Raw genomic sequence first — 17,558 nt, 5'->3', positions numbered from 1 at the left:
TTCTACGTCTTGTGTAGAAATCACTGTACTTTTTACAGGTGTACTTACAACTGGCATCAAGTTACAAAACAGCAAAAAGAACCCTGCCAAAAGTCATGCTAATTCAGTGGCATAAATGAAATGGGTAACACATTAAATGTATAAATCAACCAAATCCCACTGAGCATTAAAGACTGACTGTAATCAAAACACCCTCAGGTAAAGTCAGAGATTTTCATTTTAAGATCAAACTTTAAAACTGGCAATGTAGGAGTTTCAATGGAAGGACCTCAGAGCAAAATGAGCACCACAACCTGTCACAACAGCCCTAAGGTAAACAAAAAAAGAGTTATAGAATAAACTGTAACAAAAAGTTAAAGTCATAACTTTCCTCCCACTAACCGGCTGATTAGATTTGAAGCCCAGCATCAATCTAAACCTCCAACTTGTCAGAATCAATAATGTGGAGTGTGTCTCTGTCGGCGGAGAGGAGTTTTCAGCTGGAACCTGCATCAGGTGTCAATACCAGCTGGTCCACACATCTCAACACTGTATCCTAGCAACGTCTCGTGCACCTATGCTCCAACACTGCTGTTTAATGAAAGCACCGTGTAGTCCTTTTAAGGGCTTCTGAATTACATTTGCAAATTTGAGTGTTTCACTCTGTTAATTTCCAATTTTAACCAAAACACAAAAGCAGTTGAGTGGCCACTTCTGAACACACAATCTGAGTGGCCACTTGACTGATTGTTAAGAGGATGAGTGGCTGGCTTGAGTTTCAACAGGACATTAGCTTATTGTGTGGTTACAGAGACATGCACAGACTTCACTGCTGAGCAAATCACTTTTTTTTTTTCCCTTTCAGTTACACAAGCTACCACCTCAGGGTTTCTGATGTATTCAGTAAGACTTTTATGCAAATTAAGTGATGGCACATGCTTGCCAAAAGAGTCCCGCAGGTATTTACAGTGACTTTATTAACAAGAAAAAAAAGAAGACTTGGGTGCCAAGAAGAGGCTGTTGCAGCAACAACTTGGCACATGATTACCCAGGAGTCTTTTCCCTGTTGTTGTTAACAGGAAGTGTCCCAACATCCGCTCTGATTGTGAAGTTTATCGGTGAAATATTCTTGGACAGGATCCTCAGTCTTTTAATTACTTGAGTTGATGGTCATGATCTCTTAGCAGCCTTTCTGACGGCATGACTTCGCTGCCAAGTTTCAGGATGTTGTGCCTTCTTAACTCACAACAGTGATGGACACAGTCCTATACCTTGAATACTTAAAAAAACAACTATGCAGAGCGATGCCAGTGCTTTTTACTTGCTTTCAGCTTAAGCTTGATTAAACTCTATTTGATGAAAAAGTGGTTCTGAATTCCTTAGAGATGGAAAATTTCAGACTATGATGGTAGCAGCCATATAGGGTTAAGCGAACCCAATCAATAACCTTACACCTCAATGATTGGACTCAATATGCTTGTTTTAGTTATCTTTTAGTCGGTTCTTGATGCATAAAATATAATGTTAAAGAGATGTTTTATGCTTTTTGACATTTCAAACATGGATATAAATTGACAATACTGGTTGTTTATGCTTAATGTGTGCAAATTTTCAAACCAGGACATATTCATTTGTTGTAAAAGAGAAAACAAAAAAAACAAAAGAAATCAAATCTGTAAACTACTCAAAATGGTCCGCTCTAAAAAATATCTCGAGATACCAACGAGTTCTTGCTGTGAGAAATGATGAGGTCAATAAATAAATATCTCCTAACTGGTTCATGAGACGTTGTAGGGATGGGCCTCAAACACTTAGGTCCACCCATAGTTCTACCTCCAAAAGGCCTTTAGAGGGCAGGCAAATTGAAGAGAAAGGAGCTGGAGCTTTAAAGAGACAGCAGCTAAGAAAAAGACTTTCAGACAGAGCTATATATATTTTTTTTTTCAAAATGCAAGTAAGAGAAATTATGTAATTTTTGGGCTGCAATTGTTCATTTATTTTTTAAATCAATTCACACAATGTGACATAATTTGATAGTTCATTTAAAGAAGAGGCCATTGTAATAGCAGTGATTTTATAAGAATAGAATAGAATAGAAATACTTAATTTATCCCAGAGGGGAAATTCAGGAGCCACAGCAGCAATCAAGAAAACAAAAGCAAGAAAGTGCACAGAAAGTGCAAAAAGGTCCACAAGAAAATAGACGACAACAGCCCGTCCACCACTCTCCAGTCAGCCAGTCTCCACCTCCACAGGGTCCAGAACTGATCCTCTCCAGCAGTCTGTTCAGTCTCTGTCTCCTGGATCCTGTCTGCTCAAAGCAGGCGAAGCTCCTCCAATGTGACGCCGGCGTCCGATGTCAGCTCCATCAGCCACGTCCGTGAACAGCACGATGCCACTCTGCCCTCCAGCAGCCCCTCTGCCGCTAGGATAGCACGGCTAGCTTGTCCATCCCACCATAGATAGATCCCACGTTTCCAACAACGATGGATGGAAGGACAGGTCCACGTCGTCACCTCCCAGCTCACACCCAAGAACCAGCACGTCGTCCTCACCTCCTCCTCCTCACCTCGAGGGAAACCATCAAGCCTTACACTAATTAGCATTGACATGCTACAGGCTGCTAACAGCTAATTCCAATGTATGTGCAGCCATGGTTACATGTAGGATCTCCAGACAAACACAGGAGAAAAGTAGTAAAAATATCGCCGAAGCCACAAAAAGTTTGGTGTCCGTGACCAATAATGAACCATACAAAGTGATGATCCACTCCAAATACAAAGATGACGAAAAAGAGACGAAAAAAATTACAAGAAACAGACAAGGAAGAGAGAGCTGCTGCAACAGGCAGCTACTTGGGCAGCGCCTAGCAACGGAAAGGAGTAGTAGTGGTTAAGTAGTTGGTTATAAGTAGTGGTTTTCAGAAGAAAATGATGACAGTGTATGAGAAGTCATAGCTTTGTGCTACCAGGACCAAAGGCTATTACATTATTGCTGATGATTATACCAAAGTGCTACCCAAACATGTTAAATATAGTGACAAATGTAAAGTATATTATGATAAATTATGCCATGCTGGTGCAGATGGCTGATGAGGATGGAAATATATTCTCTGGCCAGGTGTGAAGAGCTGTTGATAACAGCAGCTATGGGACATAGCTCTAAAGTAGTCAGCCAGATGTGTGCATATCATTACTTGATGATAATAAGTACCAAACACTCCAAACAAAAGCCAGGTGTGTGTGTGTCTGTGTCACACAGACACATACACATAGACACATGGTTACATTTGTGATTAGTTTCTTAAAGGCCCACTCTAGGGGGCATTCAGACAGACTCCCGGACTCATATTGGTTCTTGTGTCAATTAACTTCACTTCAGATGCTGTTGCTTCCTTAAAGAAAGCCTTGAGCTAATAGTGGTACAGTGTCAGGACATAGAGTATACAAATGACAGCTCAAATACACCAGATGTGTCTCTGGTCCGGCTCTGCTCCATTCCGTGTTGACTGCAGACATCAATTTACACCAGCTGCGTGTTAACTTCAACAAGCTGCGTGTTGACAGACAGCTGGGGCTGTGAAACCAAGGCAGTCCCCACGCTTCCCATACCACAGATAAGCCTCTCTTTGTCCATGTTGGGCTGTAAAACCTTAAACCTATTCACTACTGGTCTGACTCTGCTTATTATTTTTGTTTGTTGTTGTAATCTAACTAAAGATCTGGTTGTGACACTGTATTATTTTGAAAGTCACTGGCTCTTTTAAGCGCACAACTTCCTGCCCTGCTCAATCTGCCCTTAAGTGAAATGACATGTCAGAGCTCCAGCATCCAGCAAAACCAGGATATTTGGGTATGAGACCTACCGCAGCCAGACTACAATGGAGCCGATCCAGTGTAAGTTGACACATTGACTTGAATGGAAACCTTTTAAACCCAGCACTGTGACAGGGCAGAGCTAGACCAGAGACGCATCTGGTGTATTTCGGCCATGATACACCTGAGCTCAAATTATACTTGGTTCATTCTGGGACTTTTTGGCCACTTCTATCACAAATGACATTGATTTGGAGGTCAAATTTGGTCTTATGATAGTGGTACCCTAAGGCTGTTATCACCATAGACTGTATATAGAGTGGACAGTGTGGCTCCGCCATTTATCATTGTAGGGTTTTGAAGCTAAAATACTCCCGTCACAGGCGCAGCCATTGTAGCAGTTTGCAGCCAGAGTCTGCGCAGTAGAGACAATAAGGGATTCTGGGAGAATTTGAGTGCAGCTGGATGACAAACTAATATATATATATATATATATATATATATATATATATATATATATATATATATATATATATATATATATATATATATATATATATATATATATATATTTCTTTTCAAGAGTCTAATCACTTCTTGATTCTACCTCCTGACATATTTTACAATCCCCGAAAAAAATAGACGAGAGCGGCAGCTGTCAATCATTGTTAAACGTTGTGTAAAGCCTCATTTATAACCTCGAATGACTTATGAAAACTAAACTTTTCAGAAAAAAGAGGACTTGAACACAAGACAGTCAAATGATATCTTCAAATCACCACTGCATTAGGACGTGAGAAACATTTCTAGGAGGAGTATTTATTTTTTAAAGTTTAATCACAGCCCATCTGGAATGGCCGGAAAGCTAGATTTTTTAACCTATACTGCAGCCAGCCACCAGGGGGAGCAGTTTTTGTGGAGACCGAGCAAGCAGACATGGATTTTTTTTCAGTCTATGGTTATCACTCATGTTTAAGGACACTTTAGATCAAAGCAGCCACCATATGATACAATAATATTGCTCATTTCTTATTCATTAAATGCTGGGATTCTTCACTGGGTCACACATGTCTATATCTTGTCAAAGGCTGAATTTCAAAAAGCACAGGAATACCTGTGAGCTCTGATTAAATATGCAAAGTATCACTTCCTCTTCCTTTTCGTGTCCCCCTGTTATTTTCTGCCATCTATATGAATCATTTTTTTTTCTTCTGCACCTAATTATGTTGGATATCAAGTGTCAGACACTGTTTTCGTTTATTTTTTTTGAATATATATGTAATGCAAGGAAAACATGCTTCTTCATATCACTTAACTTCTTTTATAAGTTCAGGATTAGGGGATTAATAATGAAGCGTGGTTAGCATTGCCTCTACTCAAGGTACAGATCAACTATCCCTGAGTTATATTCACTTGATGCCTTAATAAGTCCTTAAAGCTGTGTCCTTTTGTGAGAAGCTGAATAGTAAGTATGCAAGTGCCAGCGGTTGTGATTATCACCCATGAGCAGCCACTGAATATGGATTATAAAAATCTCAGTCTCTCTCTGTGTCTCTCTGTTCCAAGTCTGAATCCTGCCAGCACCACTGGGTGAAATTCTATCAGCATGATTACACCAGACACTAACAAGTACTCTCGGAGAGCATGAAATCAGATCACACATTACATAATCTCAAATCCTCACCTCAAGAGAAAGAACGCAGATCCTGTTTATGATAAGTAAATCATGGTTTAAATGTGGATAAATACAGACGGTTTAAACACTTGAATGATATCCAGTAAACTTTGATAGAAAAGCTGGGAGGGTATTATTCTTTCCAATATTTTATATAACAGTGGTGGGTGTTCACAATAAACATTCAGATTTTTAAACTGCTACATATTCATTTGTTGTAAGATTCTCTGAATCTGTAAACTACTGCAAATGCTCTATTCTGACTTAGCATGAGATCTTTAAGAGAACTTCACCAGAGCTTGCTGATTTCATGGGGTCACCGCAAACTGATCTCCTAGCTAGTTTGTGACACCTTGGAGGGGCGAGCATCAAACATGAAGGTCTGCCCATAGCTCTGCCCCTGACAGGCCTCCAAAAAGCTGTCCAATCAGTGGGAAGGGGGTTTGTCGAGCCTTAAAGAGACAGCAGCTAAAATAAGATGTTTCAGACAGAGGTTGAAATAAGGGTTTTCTAAAACAACATTGTGCGAAGAAAAACAGGGATTTTTTTGATCTGTAAAGCTACTGTAAGAATATCAGAGGGACAGTATGAAACACTGAAAGTATAATAATATGCGCTGTTTAAGCCATAAATTTCCAGCTTCTCTTAAAAGACGTCTGTCTCAAAGGATAACATGGCATGATTCAAAACATTCAGTTCTGTTGCATATCATTCTAATATTTTTGTTCCAAAACTTATACAACTCTAACAAAAATAATAAAAACAATGGTGCAGCAATTGATATAAGCATTCATACAGTCAGACATTTCAGATTCTCAAAGAACAGAAGTGATGACCAAAAAAGGTGATGAAATAGCCCCAACTTTCCCTGTTAAGAAGACATGTGGCCATAAACTCCACCCTTCATCTAACACCTAATTTTAAAGTTACAAGATTAATTGTGCCAAATCCCACCCGCCAGATGGGGTTATCAAGGTGCCACCTTCCATCACATCTGTCTTTTAATTAGGCTTAGCCTAATGCTCAAGTTATCTTATCTGAGAAGTCCATCATTAAGGTGTTAGATAACTGTGGAGAAGAAGACTCTAATGGCATACATATAGAAAACTTACTGCTCCGTAGAGCTGTCAGTTCAAATGTCCACGATGTGAGTCATTAGGAGCTGCATTGTGAAGGTTTCTTTAAAAAGAAGAAAAAAAATTCTCCTGTGAGGTGTTGACATAGTTGACATAGTTTTATCCACACCAGTTAATTATTTTCTTCACACAAGAAATTATATACGTTGTGCACATTTGAATTATCTTGTGCACTGATGTGATTTGAAAAGAGTTATTCACATGAAAAATAGCATGAGACATCAAATTGTCGTCATTTCCTTTGTAGTAATTGCCAATAACTCCTGCATCTAATGTAAGATCTAAGTAATGACTTAGTGCACCAACACCAATTAAATGTAGCAAATTTTACAATGTAGTTTTACATATGCAATTTTTCTCTTTTTTTACTACCAGACTTTGGTTATTACCACTTTTTACTGTTAAGTAAGTGCTTCATCTGCTGGCAAAGGTTTGATTTACAGAGCTGAAATATGAATTGAACATCTGCTGAACAAAACCCTGAGCCTGTTTCATGTCTGACAGCTCCTGTAGTTTCACCTGCAAGATTAGATCTAACTATGTTACATCAGGCAAGCTGTCTGAAAAAACATTACACTCAGCGGCACAAATTTACACTACAGTGATACAAAGCAGAACTCATAATGAGCCTCGACACTCTGAGTGTCTCACATCAAACAAATAATCACAGAACACTGAATCACAAGTTGGGCAGACGGGAGAAGGGGCTCTTTATTATCTGAAACCTCTTTCTCCTCAAGCATACTTGCTCTCTCAAAGCCCAGCACAACCATATGAAACAAGTTAATGTGTTCTCAGTTGGTCTCTGTCAAAAAAAAAAAAAAAAATCAAGTGGGTGGAATATCCAGTCCCAAAGCTTAGTGTTACTACAGGATGCATAATCATATTCTTGCCTGAGAACCGTTTTGTAAACATATTTGCACATATTGCCACAAGTTTGATGTCTTCTTCCCACTTTTCTGAATAAATTAACTTCCTGTTTGAGTGCCAGCAAATCGACATCTTACACTTTTCGTCTACTCTTCCCCTCTCCACATCTGCCTTCCTCACTGATGTTCCTAAACGAGCCAGCCATTGCAGTAGCAGCAAATCATTAAGACTGAGCAGAGAAGGTCAAGTGCTTTATAAAGACGAAGGACAATTAAAAACCCACTGAGACAATGTAGCTCTGAAAAGGTTAGCGTACCCTTCTCACTTACACACATTCACACAAACACATACAGAACATGCACAGGGGAGGCATTCACAGAAGGGCTCTAATGCACACAAAAGCCCCTGTGGGAGAGACAGCACACATAAAAGTACAGATAAACAGACCAAAGAAAGCAAATGACACACAGACAGCGTGTACCCTGACTAACAACCTCTTGCACATTCCCCCCACCCCCATCCAGTAACAGACTCCTGAATACTAAACCTTGCTGGTGTTGTAAGTCCAGCATTTGTGAGTTTGTGACACCAGGGGTATTTATGGTAACTGTGAAAGGAAGAGGACTTGCAAATAAAAAAACATGCTTCAAGAAGCCAAAGCAACCACTCTAACACCAGTGTTAATTTCGTCAATGAAGACTATGACAAAAAATATTTGTCGACGAACCTTTTTCACGGACGAAAAATAAAGACTTAACAAAAAGTCAGGCATGCTGACGAAGACTGTGACTGAATATAACTGACATTTTCCTCCCCCCCAAAAAATGATGAGATGAAAATGTTTGGGAGGGACGACGGCCTGGAGTGGCACTGGGGTTGAAATGTATCACAGAAACTGATAACACCACACCCAGGCTGCCTGCACCGGCTTCGCTTTTTTCCTCATAAACAGCCGTCCGTTACCTTGACAACACATTTAGACAGTAAGAAGAGTAAGGGTGGAGCTAAAAAGGCGAAAAATAACTGGAAAAAAAAAAGCCTCAGACCTGGCGTCTGACGGCCTCGTGTGGCCACATGTGCCAAACTTAGGAACTTTTCATTGAGACAAACAGCGGGATAAAAACGAAACTCCAGATGATAGAGGATGAAATGGGTAAGGCAAGATGTAAGGGAAAATACACAGCTGCCTGCAAACCACCATCCAAGTTTATGTACTGTTATAACATAATCCTAAATTATCCAAAAATAGTGTTATGATGTCTGTCCAGACGCTGATAGGATGGCGACGATTTGACAACGCTTTATTAAACTGGTCACTGTCAGCTGTTACTATGTCAACTAACAAGTTGGAGAAAAAGAGAAAAAATTAAAACACAACATAATAAATAGCAGAGCTGTTACAGTACAATGTGACGCCGAATGACTAAATATTGTGTGATTCAAAAGACTATGACTAAATCAGAACTTGCTGTCAAAATTAACACTGACTAACACCAAACATGCTCCAAACACACAAATATGCAAAAAAAAAAAATAAAAATAAAATAAGAAAAGAAAATAAATAAATACAAAAACAAAAAAACATAGTATTCTGTTTCTGATATCACAACCCCCTGCAGACAATCTAAAAAATAATGTCACTGTACAAGAGCATCACAGACAACATGGAAAAAAAATCTTAAACCTACCAATTCATGCTGGAAGCATAAAACTTCAGATTTGTGGTGAACGGCTGAGGAAACACCTGTAGAGAAAAGAAGACGAGATGTTGTGAGACAGCACAGAAAATAACAAAGGTTGTTACAACAGGCATGGAACTGAGTGAGGGGTTTCCACCAAACTGGCAAAAGTAGGCCTGAAGCAAAAACGAGCCTCAGCACTGTGAACTTTGGCATTGTGTCAGAACTGGTTGAGAGTATGAAAAACCAACTGACAAAAAAGTTACAGGGAGGATGACCTTATACTTGTGCTGCTGTTATTTTCTGCATATATAAAGAATGCAAACTGAAAAAAATCCAATGTTTAGATTTTAATACAAATGAAGATTGTATTGTTATGAACTCTTATATTATGTTAGAGAACAAGAAAATGAGAGGTACACAAAGGTGCCAGCTTTGCAGACATCATTCAGTGCTTTGCATCGGTTATGATCATGAGGAAAAGTGGGGCCCTTTTCTTGCGGTTCATCTGTAAAAATGTATTTACGTTTCTGCATTGCCAGTCTGAGAGCGCAGTACAGGCAGTCAGAGCATTTCTGTTTTGATCTGAGAGGAGTGGCCTGGGTCTTTCACAGGATTTCATAAAATAATTTTAAAAACAAAAGGGAGGACATGTCTGGTCACCCAACATAATGTGTAATGTTAACGTGACCTCACTTTACATTTAATTGATAGACTCTCAAGTTTGAACAGACCACTGCAGAATAACTGCTGCATGTGGGTTGAAATGAACATTATTAATAACAGCTAAACCAGTGTTTTAGCCCATGCTCAGTTACTCTACTCTACTGTGTAGCTTTAGCCTGCTCTTCTGTCCTTTTCCTTTAGCCAGTTCAGCTCCAGTGTTCACAATTACTAAAAAACAAATCCCAAAAACTGTTTTCATCAGAAAAAAAAGTCAGATCTTGCTTCTTGTAGCTAAGCTTTGCTGGTCAGTTTAGAATTGTCATAAGAAGTGTTTTGAAAGGATTGGCCAGGTCAACCATGGATTGTGCTGACTATCTCATTTTAATTGTGGGCTATAAACAGGAAAATATTTAAAGTGGACTATTTCAAAATCATTTATAAAGTCTTTAAAGGGTCTTTAATGAGACTCAAAGCATGTAGTAAACATCCTTAGTTTTTATGTTTGTTTGTCAAACAAAATCAGTCAGCAAAAAAGGCAAACAAAGAGAGAAAGATAGCTGTCATAAATGAACCCTATGCCCTGTAAAGTGCACAGACGTTAGCATGGCACGTTATTACTAGGAAATAAACACTCCTCTTTGTTGTAAGGCTACAAAAGCAGTATCTCTAAGCAGATGAAACACAGTGATTGTCTTTAAATAAACAATTTCATCCATTGTTAAACATGTTTAATATTACACTGGATTGTTACCTGTCCTGCACTGCACTGCACTGCTTTAATTCCACCTGTTACACCAAGAACTTCCAAACAAATCAACATCCTGCCATTGGCTTATGAGAAGGTGTGCCAAGTGGGAGGTACCATCTAGGAATGAGGTGGAGGGGTGTTTTGACAGATTAAATACGATATGATCTTTTAATCACATTTCACAATCAACTTTATGTAAATTTATTTGAGTAATGCCTTTTTGAACCTTATTCTATATGTTAAGATCATTTGAAGACTGATAAGAGTGTGATAAAATCACTAAACCTTCACTTATGGTAGGGGCCAACCGCTATATAACAGGTGATGAGATGTCCTTTGAGTTGAGGGAAGTTTAAGTCAAAACAGTTGTTGGGAAGTGTTGCAACTTAAAAATGAGCACACTGAGCTGAAGAGGCTTGGATGGCTTTGTCTCTGTCTTGGGTGAACACTTTGATTTGGGATTTCTTCTCCTCTTTTCCCCTGCAAAGGCTCATTTTGTTCCTTGACTCTCAGCCTTGTTCTGCATGTAATGGTACGTTTTTTTTTTCTTCACTGAAAAAAAAAACAAAAACAAAACAAAAACAAAAAAAACCCAGATATGTGTTTTTTCTTTGTTTGCCTCATTTGTGGGCCAAATCATCTTGACCATACCTGCAGTAACCCCATTCTTCTGGAATTGGATATTAATTCCTGTAACTAGACATTATTAGAGGACACAAGCCCACACATGTTGAACTAGAAATACTGAGGTAGGAAAAACCTACATTTTCCAACTCTGTCCCCCCCTAATACTTGTTCTCTTATCTTTCGCTCTTGTCTTCTTATCAACCCCCACTCTTAACAATATGAGCATATATCCTCTATCCATGCTCCTGTGACAAAGATAAGTCCAGAATGATTACCTGGGGACTGTTGTGCGTGTGTTGTGCGTTCTCAATCAGATGTGATAGCTCTGCTTTAATATTGAGCTCACAGAAATGTGAAAGTTCAGACAAACATCATAGATTAGAGCCTGAGTTCTCTGATGTCTAGCTTAAGGGAGGCACTGCGCATGTTTGAGAATACTGATGAGGCGAAGACTGCTGTGACTTAAGTGTGGGCTGAAACATCAAATGTATGTTGCTACTTTCACACGCACTGGACATAATTGTCTGGGTATGGATTGTATTCTATGAAAAGTTTAAAGTGCATTATTTCATGTTGCTAACAGGAGAAATAGATATTCATTGCAGTCAGAGAGTCAGTACATGTGCTGTCAACCTTTGAAGGGCTCCCCTTCTGGGAGTTTAATGGGCCAGTAAGATAATGATTATGTGCATCACACACAGTTCCCCCAGCTATTTACAGAGGAATTTTCTGAAGCACACGCTGATACGAAGAACTTGCTCTCAACTGAAAGGACAGTCTGTTTTACTCTCTGAGCTGCTGTGAATGACTAAAGTAAAAAGGGACCTTACAAACCTCCACGTACCACCTACACTCAAACAAACAAACCAGAATATTTTTTGCTCACAAGACCACAAAACAAAGCATCCTTGAACTACGGGAAATATCCATAAAGAGGTTATCAACACTGACTCATTCTTCTCTTTTTTTCTTTTCTTTACAGTGGAAATAGTAAGATTTTGAAGGTCAGAGTTCAGATACTACTGTTGGTGCTCTGTGAATGTGCACCTCAATGAGTTTCATGCCTCATGCAACATATTGGCATGTAGACATAACTAGATGTATTCCAACATATGTATGATTGTGAAATGTGTAGAGAGTACCTTTAACGTCCTGTGAGGAGGGTGTGTTTTATTTGGACTGCAGTGCCACCTACTGGCTGGGACTCTCATGCACACTGTCGGAAAGACATGACCTCTAACAAGGCCTGTGTTTGTTGGGAATGGATGGAGATTGGATCGGATTAGACATCAGAACAAATTTTCTTTGTTCAAGACTATTTTTTTACCAGATACCAGATGCAACAAGGTGAGGTATTTATCAACAGTTAGGTAGCTCTGCTGTTAGAAACTCGAGAACAAGCAAATGTTTTAAGTTTGTACCGTAGTTTAGTAGCCATCCATATTTAATGCCACTGGCAGCCTAGTGCTCCAAGACACGTTTGAATATTTAATGCTAGTGAATTCTGGTTATGTCATGCCATGTGTCTACTAAGCAGAGCTAACACAACCTTACTCATTTTATTGATAAACTCAAGTTCGAAAAGACCACTGCAGAATAACTGCTGCATGTGGGTAGGAATGAACATTATCACAAACAGGCTCCTGTGTCTATAATCACTACAAATCAATCCAAGTAATTGTTTTCAGCAGAGAAAAACGCAGATCTTTCTTCTCATCACTAAACTTCGTCAGCCGCCATGAAGTTGTCATGGAGACTTGGACATGCTGTAAAACAATCCGGTCCTGCTCAACCCGATCAGGAAGCTAAGAAGTAGCATTTTTAAATCACTTACACTGGCCCTGCTAATCTCATATTAAAGTATGAATTTCTATTAGGGATATATCTAGATGGGAAACTTTTTAAAGATCACTTGGGAACTCCTCACAGTCCCTTCAAGAAAACAAAGTTCATTTAATTAATGTGAATAATGGGGACAATTTTGAAGCCAGAGAGTATTATCTTTCAACAATAATGTTGTGACAGAGTTAATCTTATAAAGGATATATCAGTGCTTTTGAATTAGGATTGTATGAGTAAAATGACCCTAGTGTTCGTATTGACCACAATGTAAGCGAGTTAGCTCAGTCCCTTCAACAAAGAACTGCTTCAGGACAAACCTGTTTTTGCACTTTTTGTAGACCTGAAACAGACTTTCTCTTCTGTCTGCAGTGCACCGATTAGCACATCAGGTTTGTGATGTCGTGTCCACAATAAATGTTAATTTTGACAGTTTTTAATTTCAGATTTCCATTATGTTAAAAACCAAATGTCCAAGATTACCTGGCGGACAAAACAATTTCTTGATTCTCACTTCTGATAGCAAGTTAGTCTATTCAATGGCTCATCAGTTGTTCATGTTTCCCAAAAAATAGCTGATCAGCTCCAGACTTGGAAGCCAAAAAGTGTTGAGTAAGGTTTGAGTCAGAGGGCTCTAATTTCTTAGACCAGGCGCAAGCACAGGCGCACCTGCCCTGCGCTGGCCTTCGCCGCACAGACAGGGTGTGACCGGCGCACTTTGCAAGTTTCCTGCAGTGCCAAGAGAGGCGCACTCAAGGCGCAGAGGAGCGCGTCCACGCCTCCCTCTGCGCAAATGGCAGAGAGGGAGGAGAAAAGCCGTGAGTGGGTTTAACACAGCCGAGCGCTGTTTTCACCAATCAAATGAGCGCCTCTCCTCACCCTTAAATGCGCTGGGGCCGAGGCGCAGCGTCTGATTGGTCTGACTGATCCCGGCCACCACGGAAAGTGTGCTGGAAAGACCCGGTAGTTGAGACGGTCAGAGCCGCTGTTCCTGCAGCAGGAGAATGGTGAGAATGGGGCCCATCAGAGGACACAAAGCACGTCACCGTGTGGGCCAGCTCCCGGGACAGATGTAATCTGTTCCTTTGTCATTAATAGGAGTACAAAATGAAGAGACAGTTACACAGCTGGCTTATCCATTCAGAATACTTTTGATCCACCTGCACTCCTGGTTTGTCATCACCAAATAGCAGAACCTTTGGTGATATACTGTATACTCCCCGGTGTTTCCACCTCATCCTCCTCACGATAATGTACTCCATCTTTTTAGGTCACGTTAAAAATAAAGACTAAAACAGAGAAATATGGGAAATCAAGGGTAAATCCTGAGTGAAATACATTTATTTTGTATCTTTTTCATTCGTCTTTTCTCTCCCTCTTTTCTTTGAATTAAATTAAATGAGAGAAGCCAGATATATACTCAGTATCAGATGTTAAAGCTGTTTATTGTTTAATTGTAAGATGTGCATCAAACTTCCAGCTGCCGTCAGGTTAACTTTCCATTCTGACAAACGGCTTTAATCCAACATCAGATGTGACGGGACAATTAATATAGATACAAATATCTATGCTGGTTCAGACAGTTACATTAAACAGTGATCGCTGTGATTGTTTATTGCATTAAAATATGCCTGACACTCTGGAAACCTGCCTCTGAGGCTTTGTTGACATAAGTGCACATGTGTGCCTGTCACCAAATTACAGCTGCGTTGGGTGCGCTCTGCTTTGCGCCAAGAATAGACCAGGTTGGAGCTGGCGAGCTTTCAGCGCACTTTCTGCACTGCACTGTTTTTGGCCCGAAATTGTCACTGCGCCAACATGAATCTGCTGACACCTCCCCCTGGTGCGCCGTCAACTCCCCCTGGCGCGCTGTCACACCCATATCTGCGCAGACGAAATTGTCAAATTGTCAGTGCACGGCGGTGCGCCGCACAAAATTAACACTGCGCGGGGTGCCCCAGGCTTGTGCCCCCTGGGCTGCGCCACAAAATTAGAGCCCAAAGAGTCTGATGTTGTTAAGATGGTTCTATGAATATACAGACCAATAAGAGGTGTTAGAAAAATACAAGCAAATAAAGATGATACACAGACATATCCATAGACCAACATCCCTCAGGCTGCATGGTTATAATGTTAACAATGGTCTGCTACTCATGGATGAAATGTCATAGTGACTATCAGATCTTGGAACCCTTCCTGGTCTTTTCTCTGTCTTACTCTTTTTCTTTTCTCCTTTCTGTGATGTTTCTTTCTCTCTGCATTTCCAGCAATCCCCTTTGCTCATTTGTTTCACAGCTTTACCCTGTCATGTATCTTTATGTTTGTGCCTCTGTTTCTTCCTCTGTCTTCTCAGTCTTTCTTTCAGGGTCATGGTATATTTCCCTGGGTGTTAGCTCACAAGATTATCTCATGTTGGCGAGCTCACCCCACGGTAGAATTAATTGCATCAAACACTGATAACAGATATGGCAGGAAGGGGAGGGGAAGCAACCATTACAATTGGCTTCAGTAAGATAAATAGCCTAAACTAACAACAAACACCATTGCTAATATCCCTCCAGCCTACTGTCTAATCTCTCCCTCCTTTTGTTTCCAGCCCAATTCCTTTTCTTTTCTATTATTTCTGCTGTGAAGACACACTGGCGCTCTCTACATCTTCTTTGTATTCTCTTTCTCTTTACCTCAAACAATGGAGTTGTTTGCTCAGAGCTGTGTGTCAAAATCTTATGACAGTATCTCACGGCTCTCGAGTAAACAACATTAGCTTATTAGCATTACCAGGCAAACAGAAACGCAAATGAACCCGTATTCAGAGCCAATCACTGTCATTTCTTTCTGCAAACATGCAAAAGCAAACTCATGCATGTGATTTCCCTCCAAAACACGCAGTAGGCATGTTCAAATGTCATTAGTGTTTTATATGTATGCATTTAATACCACAGTGCCTGTAGGATTGCACACAAACTTAAGTCTTAATAATCTAATCTCTTCTTGGCTCCCACTCCCAAGATTTTTTATGATCCCCGAAAAACAAATACATAAGAACATCAGCTGTCAAGCATCATTAAACTTGGACAAAATGCCTTGTTTTTAACCTTGTACATCTTATGGAAATGAAAATTTTCAGATAAAAGAGGACTTGAACAGAAAGCAGCCCAATAGCATCTTCAAATCACTACATCAATTGGTTGTGAGAAACATTAATGGGATATACCTTTTTTTTTTTAACTTTGACCACAGCCCATCTAGAATGGCCGGGGAGATGGATTTTTTTTACTGTTATTGCAGCCAGCCATCAGAGGGAGCAGTTTTTGTAGTGACCTCACTTCAATGCCAAGAAAGATGACATCCATTTTATTTCAACAGACTCTGGTAAAACGTTTTAATTACTTTTAAACTTTACAGCAGGTATGCGCTAAGGTATGTTGTGTTCACTGAACTGCCTGTTTGGATTATTGCTACAATACTTTGTAAGAGCTAGAGACATGGCATTAATCAGAGCTTTATCTAAAACAGTTGCTGAGATTTTCATGGAGAAAAAAAAAACATTTAAATGAAAATGTCATGAAAATGAATTGAATTTATCAACTCTTCAGGTCTTTTACTGGATATCAAAGTACCTGGTTTTGTGGTGTGCCATAGTTAGTAGCATTCAGCAATAGACATGGTAGAAATTGAATTAATCTCCCCAAGAATATTTGGGGTGGCCAATACTTTATGCCCATAAAAATTGCTTTTATTTATTAGGTTTAATTTTTTAAGGTTTATTTTTTCTTACTGACACAAGTGGAAGAGGCGGTCTCTTCCCATTAAGACTACCACCTAATATTGACATGCCTCTTGTAACATAAGTATGTGCTTTTGTGTTAAGTGAGTGGAGTCTATAATGAGGAAACACTCCATAAACGTTTACTACTCAGCTGTACTTGTCAATGAAGCCAGAATAAATCAGCTGCTTACCTAAACTTAAGGCATGCTTCAAAGATGTAAAGACCTGCATTAGCAGGTCTCATGTATTCATGGTAGGTTAAGATGAGATAGACTCCTTATCTGGTCTTGATGTTGGGTTTCTGCCTTTAAAATTCAAGCAACATTTATGGGTCTGGACCTGTTGAGGTTTTTTGTTTGTTTGTTGTTTTTTTTTTTTAATTTTTTTTAAAGTTTCTCAAGATATCATTTGTTATGATTGATTGATTGGGCAAATAGTCTGATGATTATATATCCCACAATGTCTGTCCAGCAAACGGGTTTTAAGATGCTGTAGTTTGAATAGTAAGATGTCTTTGTGTCCCAGCAGACAAATACAGAGTGATAACTTGAAATTAAACCCCCTCCCAGAAGCTGTAATGGTTACTCTTGTAAATTGAGAAACTGTGAGAGTGATGCTATCAAAAAGACAGCCTTGGCTTTTAAATTTGTAAATAGGAGTATTAAAATGTTGCACATTTGTTATTGCCTGAAATGGAAAAAAAAAAACAACACAATTTGGAAGCATGAATTTTCAACCAGTCCAACCACCTTTGT

This window comes from Halichoeres trimaculatus, unplaced genomic scaffold (assembly GCF_033239565.1).
Source record: "Halichoeres trimaculatus isolate MK-OKI-2021-1 unplaced genomic scaffold, fHalTri1.1 fHalTri1_scaffold_8, whole genome shotgun sequence".
NCBI lineage: Eukaryota > Metazoa > Chordata > Actinopteri > Labriformes > Labridae > Halichoeres > Halichoeres trimaculatus.
This window is presented reverse-complemented; position numbering follows the sequence as displayed.